The 22,416-nt window shown below is 35.8% G+C and overlaps 1 protein-coding gene across 1 annotated transcript in view; it reads left to right on the top strand.

Annotated features, from left to right (window-relative positions):
• Positions 1-1,605: 1,605 nt before the first annotated feature.
• The window catches only part of LOC129240193 (sodium- and chloride-dependent GABA transporter 1-like), a 147,234-nt gene continuing 126,423 nt past the window's right edge, over positions 1,606-22,416 (top strand). The window contains exon 1 of the mRNA XM_054875815.1: positions 1,606-1,644. The gene's annotated coding sequence lies outside the window, so the exon portion shown is untranslated. The remainder of the gene's footprint in view (positions 1,645-22,416) is intronic.

The raw sequence follows: 22,416 nt of genomic DNA, 5'->3' as shown, positions 1-22,416 counted from the left end.
CCTCCTTACAGCTAAGCTTTCACACTCACATAAAAGGTGCCTGACTGTTTCCTCTTCTTCTGTATTAAGACAGCTTCTACAGAAATCGAAGTACGGGAATTCTAACCTTCTAGCGTGGCTGCTTATTAAACAATGACCAGTTAATACCCCTATCATTTTTCTTATAGCTTCTCAGTTAAATCTTAACAAGCTTTTTGATCGACCGCTGTTCCATTTCGGCCATGTCTGTCTGCTTAGTTCGCATGTTGTGAGGCTTTGCCAACTTGTATTTACCTTGTTAATGGTTTCCCTATCTATAAGTAGTTTACAAGTGGCTATAGGCATAGGTATCAGCGTCTTATCCAGTTGGAGATCAAGCATTGTGAGGCAAAGAGTTACATGAGTGGAGCTCTTCACATGCCGAACATATGTTGTGTATGTCGGTGTCAACTGTGGATACGTAGAATTTTAGTTTGCTCTTCGTGAAGGTGGTAACTCTCGGTGAATGTAATTTAAAGTATGTCTATATTCTGTTTGGTCTATTCTAATTTCTGTTGGGGTTAAAAGGTGGTTCAGATTTTTGCAGTAAAATTCCTGTATAAACTGCTGTGCCTCAATATGTGGGAAAAATGTACTGGTGCACTTTCTCAGAACTAACCAAACTCACCAAAGTGGTAATAGGGCCAATAAATGAGAACAAGATTAGTTCGCCGTGAAAAGAAAAAAATCTTTTGTGAAATTAAGTTTGGGAACCACTGTCTACGATCATGTTTTGGGGCTTGCAAACAAACTTTTCTCTCCCACCGTATGATCATATGCTCACAAATGAGCATGGAACACAGTGGAGCAGCGGCAATGATAATAAAACTGTTCGCACGATCGTTGTACTCAGACTCGGTTGTATGCGCGAGTAACCGGCGTCCATCCACTTAGCACACCGAAAGTCAGTTGACTTTTGCCCGACTCCATGGTTCCATGATTGTAGTTGTGCCAGTAGCTGTGTGACTGAGCAGCTGGAAGTGAGCCCCACCGGCAAGTTCTGCTTCAGTGCGATTCTGAGTGTTTAAACGTTAAGTTGAAAACGGTTAAGTGAGCGCGCGCGAGTGTTTTTGTGCTTTTATTTACAAACAAATATTTTTGAATTCAAATGCGTTAAGGTTTATAAATTTCTGTCTGTTTTGTTTTGCCAACTACAGCTGCTATGCATTTACGTTGATGTTGGCATCAGTGCTGTATTATTTGCAGCGGCCTTTTTTGTGCATGAGGGCGTACCTCTATGTTTGAATTTCATGAAATTGAGATGCGCTTACTCTTCGCTGTTCTGTGTGCCGCCCGTAACAGGGATAATTAACGTTTAAAAAGTAATAAAAGGGAAAACCAAAATGAAAAATAATAAACAAGTGAGGATAAATTAAAAACAAAAAGTAATTAATAAATGAAAGAAAAAACATAAAAGAATAATTAAAAAAAAATCCCCAACCGAAAAGGAATAAAATTGCATTTGCTTATTGAATTCACGAAGCTATCGGAAATGGGGTGCTATATTGTATTGTAGTTGTTATTGGCATCGCGTACATTTTTGTGATTACATTGCTAAAAGTTCTTTGTTGGATCCTGCTTGAGGCCAAAAGAATCACTGAAGGAGAAACGGCTAAAACATAAAAGGTAAAAGAAAGAAAAAAATATTGTTGTGAGTTGAAGCCTGTTTAGGATATATATACACACATCCATATACACATACACAAATGCAATCTGTTTGAATGTGCGAACTTGCGACGTGCTGCAAAAAATAATATAAAGGTTATGTTGTGGCGCACTGCGACGAGATAACACCCTAAAACGTGTTCGACTTGTTTTACGACTCATTTTGGATCTCTTCAATGGAGCCTTGTTCGGATAGGTGCATATTTATATGCATGAGCGCAAGGGCGTAGCCAACCAATCACAAAGGAGGAGAAGCACATTTTTCTGAATATTCCAATTTATTTAAAGAGTTATATATGTATGTATATACATTAAAAAAAAAATAAATAAAAAAAAACTGAATTTCGCGATCTTTTCAAACAAGATTTCGCGATGTTTTGCAAACTAATTTAAAATAAACCCTATTAACTCCGCCTCGTTTTAGCAACCAGCTTCCTATGGGCATCAGCATAAATGAACCTTGAAAGAAAAAATATATTTATTATAGTTGTTATCTTTGAAAATGACTTTATTTATCTTTTAGGTGAGATTCCGTCATGGTTGTTCTCAACCAACTCTTTACTCTTCTTAGAGTACAGAAAACATATTTTGCATTGCATTGCAAGCAAATTTCGAGCGCCTGCCTAATTTTTGAATGAAATTTCGTATTCTTTTAAGCCCAAACAGATCTGAGTTTTCTTTTTTTTATAAACATTGCACCACAATTCCTATCATTCGCTATATCCTTAAAAAAAAAACAGAAAAAAGTCGGCATATTGTTGTTGTTGTTGTAGCAGCATAAACGTGAAATGCGAGATATAAGTTCGGGTCTTTCGGGTTACGCAGAACCGACAGTCGTGGGAATGTGGCATCGCAAATTTTGGTTTTTAGATCATCAAATCTCATCTGTTGAATGAAATTCTGATGCAACACAGTCAAGTAAAAATGTCTCACTGGCACATACGGATACGATATCGAAAGGAACATTTGCTCGGTTTTGTTTTTTTATTTTCCACATCTCCTGGGGTAACAATTTCAAAAGAAGCTTGTTCTGCTAACTCAGAGGCTTCTTTACGTGTATTAATGAAACTACATCAACGGTAGGGCTATTCATCTATACCAAACCCAAAATTTGCTTTATATGTTAGAGACATTTAAAAATTGTTGTGTTTACGTACACTATAATTCCTAACAACCATTACAAATTATCACATCTTGGTTTTTTTCTACATAAAAACCTTGCAAGGAAGTGGAAATCGAGAGCACAAAGTGACATTTCATTTTGAGAAGTTGCAATTTTTATTCGGCTAATTTTTACTGCTAAACTTTACCAGAAAGAAAAATAGCTGTTCACAATTTTGTGCGCATACAATTAATAAATAAACAGTTGAATTTAGAAAAATCTCTAGTGAAAAGTTTTTCGTATGAAGGGATTTTATGTAGAGATTTTTCGTATTGTGCGCCATGTTAAATTGTTTTTGCATTTTTTTCGATTGCATTTCATTCGCTGTCGGCTCAATAGGGGTATTTTTAAGAGCTTGAGAACTTAAAATGATAATGCAAAACAGAAATATTGTTGGATTGATTTTTTTCTATTATAATCTAATAGATAATTTCGTGGCATTCGTTTTTTTTTTAATATGATGTCCGGGTCATGCCCGTTGCAGCTCCGATTTACTTAGTCCATTCGATCAATCCAATTTTTGGTTATTTGGCTTAAATTCTTTTTTATTTTTTTGTTTAATCCTTGATAATATATTGTATTAGAGATTTAGATTTATGGGAGGCTTGCATTTCGATCTTAACATCTTTTGTGCCCTCTACTCATCATAGTACCTCATACAGACTCAATTCTCTTATCAAACTTAACATATAGATAGGTTGGACTGAGCGTATGTGCCATTCTTCTGGCTGTAAATAGCCGAGATGTCTCAACCTTTACCACGCTATAGAGCTGCATTCAAGAAGAAGATGGATTGGAGTATCTTGGAATTGGCCACAGATACGACAGGAGTCAGTGGACCATATTCCGATTATGTGCAGATGACTACGCAGTTCTCAGACAGTTAAAAAAACTCCCGAATACTTGAAAATAATGCATAACGAGTAATGACATAAAAGAAATTATCTTTTTTAAAAACGTTCTAAATATGATTTATGTTATTTGCTTGTGATAGAGCATAAAGAAATATTAATGCATAGTTAATAGCGCCCTTGATCAGCCGTACGTCGAAGCCTTGCGGGGATACCTACGAATGACCGCTGGACGGCATTTTTGTCAATTCTATCTGTCTATCTACAGGGTCCGCCATATAACTTTACGGAATTAAAAATGCTATTAAAAAGGAACTACTCAATATTTTTCCAAACTGTTTTTTTATTTTGAAGTACAATCCTTCCGGTTAATGATGGAACACAACTTCATTCATATGGCTCTTGGCTTGGACTTTGTACGGCGTCATACCAAGGTCTTTACGCAAAATTCGTCTCAATGATGTCTCCGAAATGTCCAATTGTTGAGAACGACGGTGAACTGATGTTCCTGGTGATTCACGAACACTCTCGACCACAGCAGCAATATTTTCGGGTGTACGCACGGTTTTTGGTCGGTCACGCGTTGGTTTATCAATAAGCAACCCAGTTTCTCTTACTTTTTTCGCAAAGTAACGCACATACGCTTCATTCGGTGCTTTTCTTCATCCCATTGCCGTACGTAATTTTCGTACACATTCTGCAACATTACCATGATTTTCAAAGTAATGTCGCAATATTTCCCAGCGTTCTTTGAGCGTATACACAACCGTTTTCGTTCAGCGGAAGAATACAACTAATTTTCTGTCAAATCAGATGACAGCTAAGTGTTACCATTCTTCAAATAATACTTAGTTCAAATCCGTAACGATAGATAGCGGGCCCTATATATATCCACTGAATATTTTTCTGAGTTTACACAATTTTCAGTTGTCTTCATACACCATCGAATTAAAATTTCCAAAAAAATCTTCTATTGGATGACATTGGGACAAGTTTGCGGAATTCCCGTCTTTTGGTACAAAATGAACTTTTCGATTATTTAAAAACTTTTGCATTTTAACAACGGACGATGCTTTGTCGGGCCAGAAGACATAGTTACCATCAGACTGATACTTTTTAAGGAAGGAATCAAAATTTTCCCCAAACCTTCCTGCCGGTGTACTTCTTTGCTCTCTGCAAAACTACATGGCTTGAGCCAAAGCTTAGAAATTCATTTTTTGGACATTGCTTGAATTTCAATTTAATATATTGTAATATTAAAGCCACATTTTGAAACGATATTTGTATGAAATCGATAATTTTCATGCACCTAAGATTAGCTGAGAGGAAAATAACTCTCTGCTTTTATTTTTATTTTAAATATTTGTTCGACGGTGTATTCTGGTGATCCACCTTTTTTAAGGCACTTCATTTGACGTTTTTGGTTAACATTTTGCAGCAATAACTCTGACGGCAATTCACCATAAAGATAGTTTCTTTTAGAATTTTGGGGATTTAATATTGACTTTAGAGCTATGCTCTACTGCCGTTTGGTTCGTAGAATCCGAATCTGCTAAGAACGTTTTCGAAAACATTAACCCGCCCTAATGAATACATATGCATATCCGTCTGGCTTACTAATTTCTCAAGTGCCCTAACAAGCGAATACCCCAAAGTTAATGGATTTATCAGCGCTCCTGCCAATGCTTAAATACATACATATCGACATATAGAGTGAACTATTAACTGTTTGCAGGAACCCTTTTTTGCCCTGCCTGCAAAAGAATAAGCACTTACTCTTGCAATCACCTTTGCAAGTTCAATGCATTGTGCAGGCTTTTGTCTTCCTCCTTACCGTCTCACCATAATGCTGAAAATTGATTCTTGGAATTGCTCTTACTGTTGGATTTATTTTTATTTTGTTTTTACTTACTTGCTTTTGGACAACAAATTATTACGTTTTTTCCGTCATAAACATGAGTTGTTAAGCTTTCTTCACCGCTTTTGTTCAGGTGATGTTGCAAATGGTTGATGTACTCGTAAAATAATGAATGCCGTAATATGAATTTGTTGGAAAGAATTATTGGGTGAAACGCTTTTTCATCTAGGCGGCTAGATTAACAAACAAAATTGCTATATAAATACTATAATAACATTCCCAGAAGCCAAAGCATTCGAAAAGATTACTGTGAGAGTTAGGTGTGGATTTTAGTCGGCCGACATTGGCCAATTTTTTGAAAATGCTGCAGGAAATGGCATCTCAGTTACATCTACATTATGGTTTTGAAAAATTAGGTTAATTTATTCAAATTGTAATCAAATTGAAACCTAATGCTTTTGTGGAATAAGCTAGGTGATTGTAGGTTGCAGAATTGAAAGAGGCGACATTTTCTTATCTTTACATATCTTTTTCGTTTGGTGGAGAAGAACCAAAACAAACGAACTGATTTTAGCTCCTGCACGAGTTTTATTACAGGAATGAAATGATAATACCAGGTTCTCTATTTTAGACGTAAGAACGTGCAGCAGTGGTGGGTTGTATTGGAACAGCTTTCGACTAGAACTTATATGTAGGAGTATCTTGGTGTCTTTAAATTTATTATAGACGAAATATATTTTACAAAACAAGGTCATGAAAAATGCTCCAGTTTGTTGCATTAAGAAACGAAGAAACGCCCTTCTGGGGTGTTAAAGGCCATCAGTGCGTAACCAATGGATTACCCTTCATGGGTGTATGCACTAATGCATTCGATTCCGGTCTATTTTTTAACTACAAGAATATCGAAATTTTACAACTACGATTCCTTGTTGTCGGGATTTAGTTACTTGTATATCATTCAAGTCAGACTACTTATAGTTGGAAAATGTGATCTGAACCACCGTGGAGACTATAGCACTGCTTGCATGCAATTGTAAAAATATGCAATGAGAATTATTTTTAAAAAGGTCAGACCATAACTAATTTAAAAATATTTTTTTGTCTATTTTTGCAGATCAATCGAATTTTTACCCTTCCCAATTTGGCAATTTAGCATTTATGGAATTATTAAAATAAAGGTATACCTTTCAAGAAATATAATGTTTTTTTGATTAAAAATAATTCTGAGATATACGCAAGCACTAGACATTAAAAATTATTTTGGAAAATCCGTATTCTTATTTTCTTCACCTGCTTGGAATTCACTTATAATTAAATCCGTATTCATATCAATTAAATCTTGAGAAAACAAAAATCTGAGATTTTGTTGTAGCTGTGATGTTTGTACCACTTATCTTTATCATTTCAAAATATCACCTTGATCAAAAAGTTCCCGGAATAACCGTCCGGTGACGCTCTAAGTCAACTCATCTCAGTTCTTTTCGTTGTTTTTGTTACGTTGCCACATCTGTGATTAACATTTCTACCAAAATTGTATTGCCATTGTTTGATATTTGTAAAAGTTACGCCGTAAATCTACCTCAGCACGTGTTCTCAATTTTTACAGCTTTAAAAATGGATTTGAATTTGTAACAACGAGTTTGTATTAAATTTTGCGATAAAAATTTATTAAATGGTACAAAAACCTTAGAAATGTTGAGAAGCTGTATCGGTATTGAAACTATAACCAAAACACTCGTTTACGAGTGGCATGAACGCTTCAGAAAAGATCATGAGCCCATCGAGGACGGGGAACATCGTGACAGGCCGTCGGCATCGCAAACTGATGAAAGCATCAATAAAATGGAACAAAAGTTGTTCAAATTAATCATCAGAGAGTTGACAGAGGACTGGAACATTGCTTTTTGATTCGATTAGGGCTTTGCAATTACTGATTTGGGTTTGCACCGTGTTGCTGCAAAGTTGGTTTCTATGGACCTAAAAAAGGGACCGTGTTGACATCGCCAAATACATGATACAGCCATGGCTGAGTCCCACCCAACTTTCATCAAACGCATCATTACTGCAATTACTCGCAATCCAGACATCAGGCCACTCGCCTGGAAAGCTGAGAATGAACCAAGACTAAAAAAACTACGTCGTTTGCAGTCAAAAAAGAAAGGAATGCTCACGGTTTTTATGGATTAAAACGGTTTTGTACACCCCATTTTTTTCAGATGGTCAAGCACTTAATAAAGATTATTATTTGGGCGTTATGAGACGTTTACGTCGCCAAAAAGAATATACTTGGGGGAAAACAACTCGCGTATTTTGCACCATGATAACACATAGTCGCGCAGTGCCATCATTATCCGTGAATTTTTGACAGCGATCGGATTCGCTTGAAATGACGCCCTGCGATTTTTTTCTATTTGATCGAGTCAAAAAACCACTACGGGAGACGGGCTTTAACAGTCTAAAGGAAGTAATGGAAAAACTAAATAGGGTTAGACTGAAATTAGAGCTGCAGAACTGTTAGAGGAATAAACTTTTAAAGGGATAAAAAGATCAATTTAGAGATATCGGATTTGAAATTGAAATAAAATAACAAAAATTGATTGGGCAACCTTTATTATTTTTGTGTAGAACCCTTCATGACATTTGTTTTTAAAGATAGTCCCTTTCAAATATTGGCCACAACTGTGCCGCAATTCGGCGTAAACAGAAATTTTGAAGTACTCGCTGGAGGACTTCGGCCGGTATCTCGTGATTAACTTGAGTAATGTTGGCTTCCAATGCCTTAATCGAAGCTGATTTATCCACAAAGCATTTCGACTTTACATTACCCCACAAATAAAGTGGAGAGGTGTGATATCACACGATCTTGGTGGCCACGGACACGATACATTGGTCCGAGACGAGAGATAAGTTGCTCCAGGCGAGACGAGAGATAAGTTCACAGGCTGTATGACAAGTAGCACCGTCTTATTTGGAACCAATGTGGAATGTTGTGGAGATTACGGACTTCAATTTCCGGCATCAAAAAATCGTTTATCATGGCGGTAGAGCGTTCGCCATTCATCGGTACATCGGCGCTAGCCTCGTCTTTGAAGAAATATGGGCTGATGATTCCTCCACCCCATAGGCCGCACCAAACAGTTGATTTCAATGGATATAATGGCTGTTCTTGAATGGCTTCGGGTTGCTCTTCAGCCCAAATACTGAAATTTTGCTTATTGACGTAACCACTAAGACAAAAATGGGTCTCATCGCTGAGTACTATAAGTTGGCCGGATCGCGTGATGAACTCTTTTCACAGAGCGTTGATTTTCGTTGCACGATTTGTTAACGTTCTTGCGGCGTTAGTCTTTCCATGATGAAATATCAATGAATACTGAAAAAAAAATTTATTTAGATTTACAGTAGTCACGTGTGATTTGTTACAAATACCCTATTGGAAAAAGTATCTCCAATTTGATCACTCTTTATTTTGAATTTTCTGAATATATTTTGGGAACTTTTTGATCAAGGTGGTAAATTAGAATCGAAGCTCAGGTTTCCAAAACCCGAAGTCTGGTAATACAATGCGAAGAAAATAACACGGGCTTCCCGGACTCGATATCATTATTAGATGCCCTAATATCATACATAGTCCCCATAGAAAAAAGTGTGCTACTCTTGAGCTTACTTAAAAAGGATTTTAGCGTCATATAAGTTTCCGGATTTTTTTTTAGCGCTAAAATTCTTTCGCTATCAACTTTCAAACCAGGATCGTTATTCAATTTTTTTTGGCAGTCCATCCTATTGTACTACACAACTACCTACATATATGCATGCACAAATATTTTCGTTTTGCAAATTCCCAACACTCAATAGGTTTTTTCACCAAATTCGAATTAGCGGACTCTTCCACATTCATTTATTTTCTTTGTGCATGTACATACATAGATACATATGCAGCATACCTGTTTTGTATTTACATGCCTCTGTTTATTGCACTCGTACGAATATAAAGTGAATTAAAAAAAAAAGTAACGAAAAAAAAAATTAACTGTGCCCGTCTCTTGCACAGCTCGCAGCTGACTGACTCATTTAACTGCCAGCGTTTTGTCTGCCTTCCTTTCTTTTAGGTCTTCCCTTGTTGTTCTGCTTGTTATCAACTGGCTTCCATTCTTTTGTTGTGATATGTATCGCTTTCTGTTTTGCCTATATTTGTAAGCTCGAGGTTATACGAAAGCGGTTTAAACTTCAACTTAAACTTGGCTTCCTCTACATTTGCATGCATAAGTATGTATGTATGTACGTATGTGCTATTCAATTTGAGAACTAGAATGAGGAGCGTTGGGAGAAACAAACGAAGGAGCAAGCAAAACCAAACTACGACCGACTGTTAAAAAGGTCTAAGGTCTAGTATATCAGTTGGTTGGCAGTTTGTTGTACTTTACTAAGCTGTCGCTAAATTTCTTTGCCAATTGTTGTTGCAGCAGTTTCTGCTTGTGCCTTATGTTGTTGCTCTTTAAATACAGTTGGTTTGCTATAAAACCGTACTTATTCACGCATACATAAATAGGTGCTTAGTTAAGTGTTAGTACCATATACATAGAACTGTATGTGCGTGTGAATGTACATATGTATGTAGGTATTTTGTAGTAGGTACTAAGTAAGTAAATATGGTTTACTGTGCACTTTAGTTAGTGTGAAGTTAACACCTTTTCACTATAGATAACCAGCGAATGGTGCAAAGAACTATAAGCAGCCAACTACCGGAGTTCTAATTATACCAGTATGTACATATATACGTACATATTTGATACAAACTATGAATGCACATTAGGGTGCCTTACCAAAAAAAGTTGCGGTTTTTCCACCAGGACTCTTCTTATTCTTCTTAGCATGACAGTTCTTTATGAACCATTTCTTCATTCACAACCAGATGACACTCTGTATATTCACAGCCGTATCCTTCCAACGCCTCACTTTTAGCTTCTGACACACATCTTCGATCCCTTTTTTTCTTAGGCATCCTCCTCTTCGGTCTCCAACCGGGCACAATTCAGGCGCTTTTCGTGTTGACCGCTCTCTGCGCTTTCTTACGAGTATAACTTGCTCGATCCATCTTATCTTCTGAGACTTAATCACGGATTCGTTTTTGACTAATAGCTCCAACTCATGATTGTATATAATTCGAAAGGAACCATCTTGTTGCCTTACAGGTCCAACATTTGTCGTGCATGGTACATTTCTTTCAAAATACATTACCTTAGGTGAGCACGGGGCGGATTAAGGCTTCATAAATCTTTAATTTTTGCTCATGTGATAGCAGTTTTGATTTAAGCAGAAGAGTGGTAGGATTTGTTAGCAGCTTAAACTCTGCCATTAATTGCTTCTGGTGCGCCTTTATTCGCTGATATTTTGATACCAAGGTAGGCTGTAGGCTTAAAATTCTCGTTGATTTGATGATAATGGTTTTTTTGCTGGCATTTCCTCCATTCAACGTGTACTCAACATTTCCTTTGGGTGTATATGGAAGAAAACACCCAACACTGTTAGCAAAAAGAGTTGTTAAACATCACTTGAGTCACGCGAAACTTGCATTTAACTATACAAATAGTCAATGAGTTATAAAACTGTATACCTGAAATTTTTCTAAAAATTCTCAGTAAAAAGAGTGGAATTTTTGATACGAATGTGACGAATTTTTGAAAATTTTGTACAAAGTGTGAAACTTTGCATTATATTGGTTTTTATTGTACTGTATTTTTATATAAAAATAGTTGAAAATAAAAAATAGTCAGAACTTGTCAATATGTGGCGTATACTTTCTTTTGAAGCAGACAGTACTTATAAATACGTTCAAGGAATTTTATAAAAGAATTTTTTATATAATTTCATCCACACGAATCTCAATAACATCGGCGCTTATTTTAAGTAGCGTCAGACTTATTTACAAAAAAAAAAACAAAATTAAAAAGTGCAATTAGAATAGATTACACTGGGCCTAACGCTATTTTTACCGTCAAATTTTCTGCTACATATTTTCGACATATTCGAAAACTTCCAAAACCCGTAAAATTTAAATGGGAAAATATTTTTATTGAAGCCATTTTTCTTTGTTAGTATGCTTTTGGGATTTTTTTCTCACAATTTTTGTTTAATTTTTTTTATCACGCATATTGTTTTTCAGATTTTCAGATTTGATACGCTCCTTAGTTTTTAAAAGTCAAATTGTTGCTTTTGGTGCATTCGTTTATCGGGTTTCTCGTTTTCTTTTCCGTATGTTTAGATGCTGTGGTCTTGGAGAAGGTACCATGCGTGATAAAAGCATATTAGGATATAATCAAAGCACATTCATTAATGGGCGTGGCGCTAAAACAACAATAACGTTTTGTACCACCAAATATCACGACAAAAGTAGAAGATAATAAAGATAATAAAATACAAAGTAGAAAATAAAAAGGAGAGGACGAACAACGTTGCATAGCCGACAAGAAGTGGGAGCTAGAAACATACGACGATAGTGCGAATGGAACGGCTTTTAGTCATTTAATATTATGCTGACATCCGGAAGCATACAGCGCATAAAAAAACATATCAGCTGGTTTACGAATACCACCTTTAATAGATTCGCCTTGGATAGAACCGTTCTTTCAATTCGTCGGCCATTTTTTTTTTAAGTTTGCCAGCATTGTAAAGTCTTTCGCAAGGGGTTATGCAAATGACGTGTATTATCAACTATCTAAATATAAATATAAAAATCAATTTCAAATTTAAAATGTTTACTTGAGATCGATTTTGAATATGTATTATACATACAAGCCCATCAAATAATCTGTAATTATAAGGAATGCATAAATATCGAAAGCATAAAATCCCTGAAGAAACTCATCGCTCGAAAAATAAATGGTTGTGTAAAGTTTGACAATTGATTTCGGATACTATTTCTTTATACTAAATATTATAGTTCATTTAGAAAAGCTTCTAAAATTTGCTTTTTCGGATTTAGAAAGATTGGGATTAGGGTCCCCTTGTCCACCTGCGGTCTGCTTCTGAAAAGATGGACAACTCAGCGAGCGCGGGGCACATACACAAACTTGTAAGGTCGCGAAATCTCTCTGGCCACGTGTAGATCGGAGAAATCTTCTGAGGTTGACAAAATCCAGACTTAGAATTACCTCGAGTTCTTTTTGCGTCAGCTGTATGCACGATGATGTTGAATCAGCCCAGCACCTTCTCGTTAGCCACTCTGCTCTCGTGGCGCTAGGTTTTAGACATATTGGTTCTCACTTCTTTGCTATACCTGCTTATATAATAAGCCTTGATATTGAAAATCTGATGAACTTCATTAGCGGCATAAATCAAGATCCATATATACGGAATAATGTACTTTTGCCTTCGTGTTCGCTTTAAATTTGCGCAATAAACCTGATTTTGAAATGAACCTTTGAACCGGTGTAAGCGTAGTCACTTTTTAACTAGTTCATATCTGCAAACCAGTTCTTCCCTGAATCATTGTACAGTGCATGCATCCCTCAATATGTATAAGTACGTACATATATACATATGTACATAAGTAAGTGCATAGCGTAACATAATATATTTTATACACGTACGTAATTTATTTGAAGGGCTTCCATAGGGAGTTCAATGAAACTTTTATTAAGAAGAATCTAAAAAGTGGTTACAAATTAGAAATATTCTTCATATACTTATTTGCACAGCCATGTTAGAAATAATACCTAAAAGTTATGCACAATTTATAATAAATTAATAACACAAAGTCTTTCAAGTTTCAGTTTGGTCTTGAATTCAAACTCATTATGAAATACACAAATATTTGACATGGGAATTAATTATCTTATTGACATACCTATGTATGTATAGTGTAACTTCTAACGGGCACCTCTATTAGATGGACCTACTTGCCTTGGGTGGACATGTTTTCTTAACAGGCCTTAGGTATCGGAACAAATGACCTTCTCTTGAGCGGACACCTCTCTTGGGTGTCCAAAAGTTAATGGTCGGTGAGTGTCCGCCTAAGGCAGGTTTCACTGCAGTTGGTAATGGGCCTAAAATTCATGAATGATAAATGATATCTTCCAAATGTCCGCCGCGTTCATGTTTACAGATGTTGATTATTGGTGAAATGTTCAATCACATTTAAGCATAATTGAAGCTTTATATCGACCAATTAGCTCCGAATGTTATCTTTCACCAGTTTAATTGCTTCTGGTTTATTTACATAAACTCTGCCTTTGAAATTGTTGCATAGAATATAGTCTAACGCCATTAGAAAGAGTGTTTCAGGTCATTGACCGGAATTTCCTTCAGCATGCCGGTGCAAGCCTTTTGGATAGCCAATACGGTCGCAAAACATTTTCTTTTCATGGCGAAATGGAATTTCCCGAATAGGTAGAAGTCAAAAGGAGCCATATCAGACAAATACGTTGAGTGGTTGATGGATGATTGAGTGATGGCGATTTATAGTCAAAAATCAGTCACAAGAGTGGATCGATGAGATGGTGTGCATTATCATGCAATAAGCGCCAGCTTCCTTCTTCGCGGCATTCAGGGCGAATTCAACAAATGCGGTGCAACAAACGCTTCAAAACGCCAAGATAGAAAATTGCATTAACGATTTAGCCCCTTGTGGACAATTCGCTTGGAATCGTAAAAACAAATGACCATCGATTTGATTTTTTGGGTGGTGGCACGTCTGGGGCCGTCTATTCGGCACTCTGACGCATAGTTTCAGGTTCACGTGGGAAAACCCGCGTTTCATTACTAGTTACAATGTTGTAAGGGAAGTTCTCGTCTTTTCTCGCCTCTTTAATGAGGCCTCTCGAATGTTAAATTTTGAGCCATTTTTGGTCCGCAGTAAACTTGTGCGGAATGAAACGTGCACAGACCTTTCGTAAGCCCAAATGATCAGTTAAAATGCTATTAATCGATGTTTTGGAGATACTCAACTCCAATTCCACGAATTTCAACCATGATTTCGGTTAATTTTTGATAAATTTACGAACAATTTCGATGGAGTTACGATGATTACTGATTTTGGGCGGCCCGTGTGTTCATTGTAATTTATGTCCTCACACCCATCTCTGAAACGTGTAAACCTGTAATGAACTCTGGCACGAGATAGACAATCATCGCCATACACTTTCTTCTTCAATTCAAATGTTTCGGTAAACGTTTCACCGATTTCAAAACAAAATTTGATATTAGCTCTTTGTTCGAAACTCATTTTTGTACCGATAACACAAACATACTGACACTTTAGACGCAATAACTTTGCTTCCATTCGATCGAATGTCTCCAAGCTTTCACTCATTAAAAAGATGGGGCGAAAATATTTTTATGACGCCAGTCTTGTTTATTTTGGACTTGTAATATTGCGATAAATTTATTGGTAAGCGCGCTGTGTGGCAAGTTGCGCCATATTGTTGTAACCAAATTATGTCGATGATTAGCTGATTAATTTTTGGAAATAAAACTTCAGTCAGCATAGCTCGATAGCACTCGCCATTCACCGTAACGGCAGCTCCTTCCTCATTTCGAAGGAAATAAGGGCCGGTGAAGCCGCTAGTACTCTGTGTGCTTTGCGAACAGATTTATTTTTTTTTTCGAAGTAAATTTTCACAATTTGGAATCATTGTTCTGACGTTAAACGATTCATGATGACGTGCCAAATCTTACTGAATAGAAATGCCAACACACTTTGCCATTCTTAGTTGTCAAACCAGAGTTATATTGTAGATATTGATAGTTTTCATGCAGCTAAAAAACACCCCAAATTTTTATAACTATACTCTTATGAAATCCTTCACATATCCTGCGATGCATGTACATTAATAGTCCTACTTTCTGTTAAAAGACATTTCTGTTATAAGAAAAGATCGGTTTAAAATAGTCGCAAAATGTCTTAAATGGAACTTATTTTTGTGTTTAATAGAAAAAATTATGATACCTATTTGTGCATTTGTACATACATACGTGCATAGTTATTCTTATAAACCAATCAAAACACTATTAAACGAGGGAGAAGCAAACCTTCAAAATACTTTGCATTTGATTAAGGATCATCTATTGTGTAAATTTTAATTACAGTGTGCACTTATGTGTGTATTTATATACGTTTACAAATGGAAAAAATACTTATACACATGCACATATTTACAGTGAGTTCCGCTAAAAACGTCCAACCATTTTCTTTTCATTGTTTTCAAAGATTAATTTTTTGTTGAATTATTGTGAAACTATAATTGTACTGTAACCACAAAAAGCTTTAAAAGCTTGCGAAAAATCGACTACTTTTCATCAACATTTTAAATACTAGAATCAGATAATTTCGAATTTTGGTTCTGCACCAAGCTTATGGGGCAATCGGTTAATCAGTCATACAATTATATAAACAAAAATAATATAAATGAGTTCTATGGGGAGAATGCAGCAAATTTAGATACTTTAAACATGCAAGCGGCCTCGGTAGTCTAGCGTAAGTGCACTAGCCTGCCATCCCAGAGGTTGTGGGTTCGAATCCCACGTAAAGCACGGTCCTCTCACATTTCCAAACTTACCTACTTTCCAAGTTTCTATAAAAAAAACAATAAAAAAAATTAATTTCTCAACCCCAATAACCGCCCAAAAAGTCAACGCATTAATTGCATTGTGGTTGCTAAAATACGAGCAAGAGGAAGCGGGCAATCGCGGTAATAGCGCAGACACACCAAATTTAGCGAAGTCCTCAACCATCTGTGTGATCCTTCTGCCAGAAAAATGTGATACACAGATGGCGCTTAAAGCAGTAAGAAGGCGTTGCTCCTAAGCCACGAAAGTTTGGTATTCCCACTAGTTAGGACTAGTAGCGGCAGGCTAATCACCTACCCTGTCAGAAGCAAAATAGATTAACGAAACCAACGCAACACTACTCAGTCGAGTCCCTATGCCTCCGAGTGGATTGAACAAGAAAAAAAAATTGGAAGATATTATATGTAGATGTTTTTACACTTCTAAAATTGAAAAGGCTAAAAAATTGTATGCCGGAAAAAGTTTATTTAGGAAATCTTGAAATTCTGGTGAAATTTTTTTTTGAATTTTGATTTTGTTTTTTAGAATATGAACAATATTTGTAAGGTAAATTAGAAAAAAATTAACTGAATTTGTAAGAGTTTAATATATTTATTAAATAATATAACTATATCCCAAACAAAATCTGATTAAAATTGTTTCAAACTTCGATGGATTTTTTGATTGTTTTTTAATACTTATACATGTTTTTTTTTTATTTAAGACTTTAATTTATACTACTTTTCTTAGACTATGAAGTATATTTCTATAACAAAGTAATTCTTTTTAATTAATTTGAATTTCTAAAAAACCTGATTAAAATGTTGACTGAAATTTTTCCGATTTGAAGAAGTTTTTCTGATTTGTTAGGTTTGGATACTTTAATGAACACTACACTTCTTAGATTAAAAATCCTTCCCAAAATATATGATAAAAATTTATGAAAAGTTTAAGGCTTAAGACCTTAATTTATACTACTTTTTTTAAGTATATTTCCAAAGAATATTTCTATAACAAATTAATAAAAACTAAATTTTTTTACATACACGAAAAGGTTCTGAAAAATGATTTAAATGTGATTCAAATCTTTCCTCTTTTTGCAAATTTAAAAAGAAAAATGGGACTTACATTCATTTTGATTTTGTTGGAATATGAACATAATTTTTATAATAAATTAATTACAAAACAATTTTGATGAAATTTTCTCGATTTTTTTAGGTTTTGAGACTTGAATGTTACACTACTTTTCTTAGATTAAAAACCCTTATCAGAATATATGATAAAAATTGATGAAAGGTTTAACGTTTGAGGCTTAAATTTATACTATTTTTTTAGTATATTTCTGAAGTATAGTAAATTAATAAAAAATTAAACTAAATTTGCATGAGTTGAAAAATTATTATCCCGAAAAAGTTCTAAAAAAATTCTTAAAATGTGGATTAAAATCTCTCGACTTTTTGGGAGTTGTTTTTTATATTGGGATTTAAATTTATTCTAATTTTGTTGGAATATGAACAATGCTTTAAAATAAATTAATAAAAAATAAATTTTGATGAAATATTTCTGATATTTTTATGGTTTGATACTTTAATTTACACTACTTTTCTTAGAATATAAAGTACATTTACATTACAAATTAATAAAAAAGAAAATAAGTTTGAATGAACTAAAAAATTATATCCGAGTAAATACTCGAAAAAGTTCTAAATACCTAATTAAAATATTCGAAACTTCGAAAAAAGTTTTCGATCTTTTTGTTTTCAGTTTGGCACTTAATTTACTCAGAGTTAGTTAGAATAAGAGTAGAAAATTCCGAAAAAAAGGTTGTACGATTTTCAGTGACACTCACAATACGTTCGCTTGTGAACATTCATTCATGGGATGTGCGATTGTATCACTATTGCAATATGTTGCAAAATTACACACACACTCGTACACATATATATGACCGCAGTTCCAATTGAAAACAGCAGCATCACTGCTATTAATAATCCTACACCGACAATCTTGAAAGCAAACTTAAGTTTATTTTGAATAAATTACATTTTATTTTTATCTTCAAACGGTTTTTCGCATTTGCCTCTGCTTTTTGATTGTTAGGTAAAAAATTTATGTGGGATAATGAAGTCATAACTAAGATTACTCATATGAAAATCGCGCAAGCACTTTGGTTTGAAAGATCATAAAAAAAACACAACTGCATAACAAGGCAAAGAAAAATACTGCATTAATGCAGAATGGTAACGAAATGTGAAAAAAGGAAATGCTAAACGTCACTTGAGAGCAGAAATAATGTGTAGTCAAAAGCCAACAAGCAAGCCATTCGAAGCGCATCAACACAATCTGAGCCTGCGATCTTCACGACTACGCTCCATCATGCAATGCCTACAAGATTGGTAGAATGATTTTTGCTATTAGTGTACAAGTACATAAGTAACTATAATTCCAAAAAAGGTTAACCACATGAAAACAATAACAATTCTTTAAATCTCTATTCCTTAAGGAATTAAAACAAAAAAATAAAACAAAAGAAATGTAACAAATTTTAAGGAAATGGGTATTGAAATAGAATCTTAAAATGACAGCAATTCGAGCGTGGCTAATAAAATCGAAACCACAAATGAAAGCAGCAACAACTTAGTTGAAAATACTTGGTAGATTAGCTCGAGAACTCGGGCAGTTTACGTGAACGTGAGCGTGCGCATGCGCAACAATTTCACATTCCCCATGGCAAATGAAATTCTGCCTATTCTCCAATTCCGCAGACTATTTAAAAGCAGGAATAACAAACACGTATGTATATATGTACATTTTTACCAAATGGGTAAAATCGTGCGTTATAAAGTTGGCAATGCAATTGGAGTAAGAGCCTTAAGTCGATTAGTGCGAGTGGTAAGTGTGATGCTACGAAAAAAGGCGAAACCAACCAACAAATAAGAGAAAGGATAATGTGGAAAAGTTGTAACCAACCAAAAGCCATTGCACCGTAAAGACTTATAGTGAACGGCTGAGTAATAAAAATGTTGAAGGCAGTCCAGTGCCGTGTATGTAAGCCAGTTTGACGCATTTTGCTGTTGGTAGGAAGAGAATCAGTGGAAACTAGTGACTATATAAAGCCTTTAACGACGAATAGTACAAAATTGGGCATTGTTGCAAATTAAATGCGAATAGTTAAAATAGTTATTTAAACTTTTATACGAGTATATGCATATTCGAGTTTAAGTGCATTAGAGTGGGCCACGTAAGTATTGTAAACAATTGCGCATTTATTTGAATGTCTACCCTGAGGTGGTTGGTGGGTTACAGTGCTTCGCAAGTGACTATATACATATATATATATATAATTGGCGCGTACACCCTTTTTGGGTGTTTGGTCAAGCTCCTCCTCCTATTTGTGGTGTGCGTCTTGATGTTGTTCCACAAATGGAGGGATCTACAGTTTCAAGCCGACTCCGAACGGCAGATATTTTTATGAGGAGAAATTTTCTTGGCAGAAATACACTCGGTGGGTTGCCAAGGGGTGACTACTCAGAGCTTTATTAACTCATTTTTGCACTTCTCATAGCTAATACACCATTTTGACTCTTTACTATATTTACTCAATGCACCTATTTTAAAACATTACAAGTCTTTTTTGGTTTATCGAACAGACATTCACAGTTTCCTCCCTATAGTTTGTTTGTTTTTTAACAGTAATAGAAGCCCCGCTAGTGTAAGGCGTATTACCGGTCGTCTTCGTCTAGCTCATCTAAAGGTAAGCCCAGGAAACATGCTGTTTTGACGGCTGGAGCTCTTCATCTACAATAGGTGGTGGTTGGACTCCGATTACGGCATTCACAGGACGGGAGCTTAAGAAGGTGGTGACGGTCTCCCGGTGAATGTCGTTTATTGACTGTCTAAACACTGTCTGGTCCAGTAAATTACGGTCAGTTTTGTCCAGGATTTCATCGGCGTAGTTTAAAAGGTGTCTCCTGACGTGTCTGGGAGGCGGCTCAGGCTCAAGCAGGTGTCTGCAGGGGTGAAACCTGCGGTAACATCCTAGCAGGAACTGCTTGCTGAGTAGTTTGTTATGTTCCATTACTGGGAGCATTTGTGCCTCGTTGTAAAGGTATTGGACGGGGGACATCAGGAGGCAACCGGTCGCTGCCCGAATGGCAGTATTTTGGCATGTCTGTAGCTTTATCCACTGCGTGTTACTAGTTCCAGGCGACCAGGCATGCGCAGCTTGGTTCAGAACCGGCCGACCAATTGCCTTAAATGTCGATAGCAACAGTTCTTTGTCTTTGCCCCAGTTGCTGCCGGCAAGCGATTTGAGGACCTCCCTATGGTCGGAGTCACTGCTGAGGTAAGTTCGGTTATAAGGAAGCCCCATTAAGCTACATACTTTCCTAGCGAGCATTGCCCTTAATAGTTGCTACAATTCGATATACGTCTCTCCTTGGTCTATTAAAGTAGATCTACTGCCTTCGTTATATAATAGTTGGGCTAAAGCCGTCTTTGTAATTAGTCTGTTCGGATGTCGGACCACCCCCTCATTCTCGTTGCTTCAAAAAAGTACAATATAATTCCTCCTTGCATAAGACTGAGAAGAGATCCAAGAATAACCACTACGGATTAATCTAAGCAGGCTCCTGCCTTAGGCACTTCTTTCGCTCTTTGTTGTTGCACCAACATTATGCCCCATATGTTTTTGAGGCATGTTGCTGAAGTGACAGTCTCTGTCCGTACATGAAACGGTGACAATTCGGCAACGTCATCCACTTTTCATTTCATTCGATCTTCCGATCGTACTGATTTACTTCTTTTTGTTTTAAGAGATTTTGTAGCTCTCGAAAATACTTTGTAGTTTTGCTTAAAAGTTGATCCCTTAATTCTCCAGCCATAGTGACTGAGCAACACAAAACTCTTCACCTAGACAATTCGGATGCCATATTGGACGAGTTAGCGTAAAAAGGGAGAGGAGCGAATACCTTCATTGTGAGACTTAAGCGGAACGCAGATTATCTAATCCTTAGATCGTTAATTAGCTGTCGGTATCACTAGGGTCAAACTCTTATAGTCTCTAACTTGAAGATTCTTTTAAAATAGCTGCACTTCTTTAATTTTACGTATGAATAACATGTAAACTAACTGTTACCCCTAAAAAGACTTCTAGTTGATTCATAGGGAGTTGAACCCGGATTTGTGTTAAATAGGTGTAAACCTACACTCGCGTCCGGAAATCAGAAAATCCAGAAAACTTTTGGTGAGAATTATGTTATTTAATTCTGATTTTGTTTGTTGATTCGTCTTTAGAGGTCGAAACGTATTCGTAACAATTTTGTTGAAGAAGGATTGAAGAACCAATGCAGATCAAAGGTTTTTAGTAGATGTATGTAATTTTCTCTCTTTTGCTCATTGATTTCATTCTGCTGTATGTATGTAATATTTTTTTTATACCACATTGTCTCCGAACAATGTATGGTACTTTTCAAGAAAAGCCTTTTCAAGCAGAAAAAAGAAAAACTTAGTCATTGCCTTAGAGAGGAGGGCTGTTCAAAAAAAAGTTTTCAGTTATGTCTGAGTGTGTAGTTATATCCGAGAAGTTGAAAGTGAATCGACAATTTTTAGAATACCTGTCGATATCCTATATATAAACAACGAAACAACGAAATTTCTATCGATGAAAAAAAATCGGAAAACAGGAAACGAGATTTTGTCATTGATTTTTATTTTGTTATACTTGACTACATTTAAGTTTAAAGGAAAAATAGTTATCAATGAGAAAAATAGTATTCCATTGTTTTTTATTGTATACAAATTTTCATATTTGAAAATAAATATTTTGATATTGCTTAAAAATAGGATTAGTCAGCGAATTACATAAAAAATAAACCTTAAGAGAATTAATTCATCTCGATGAGAATGAACAACCACACTTTTTCAAGTCTTCCAGAGCTCTTTAATATTTGTGGGGTTCTTTTCATCTACGGCTTATTTGATACCTGATGACTGTGTCAACAGATTGCAAAGTGTGAACGCTGTCATTTTCCACGTTTCCAACCCATATAAGATTACTGATTTTACGTTAGCGTCGAAAATCTTCAGCTTCGTACGTCTGGAAATGTGAGCCGCTTTCCATACCTTGTCAAGTATACCCGTTTTTGATATAATGCTTCCAAGGTAACAAATTTTATCCACGTCTTCCAATTGAGTGCTGGCAATTTGAAGCGCTTGCGCTACGGTGGTGTTGATACGCACTGCTTTTGTTTTTGTAATGCTGATTTTAAGGCCAGCGTCGCTTACCGCTTGTAGTTTTGTTGATATATGCGAGTAAT

Source organism: Anastrepha obliqua, chromosome 3, assembly GCF_027943255.1.
Source record: "Anastrepha obliqua isolate idAnaObli1 chromosome 3, idAnaObli1_1.0, whole genome shotgun sequence".
NCBI classification, from domain to species: domain Eukaryota; kingdom Metazoa; phylum Arthropoda; class Insecta; order Diptera; family Tephritidae; genus Anastrepha; species Anastrepha obliqua.
This window is presented reverse-complemented; position numbering and strand designations above follow the sequence as displayed.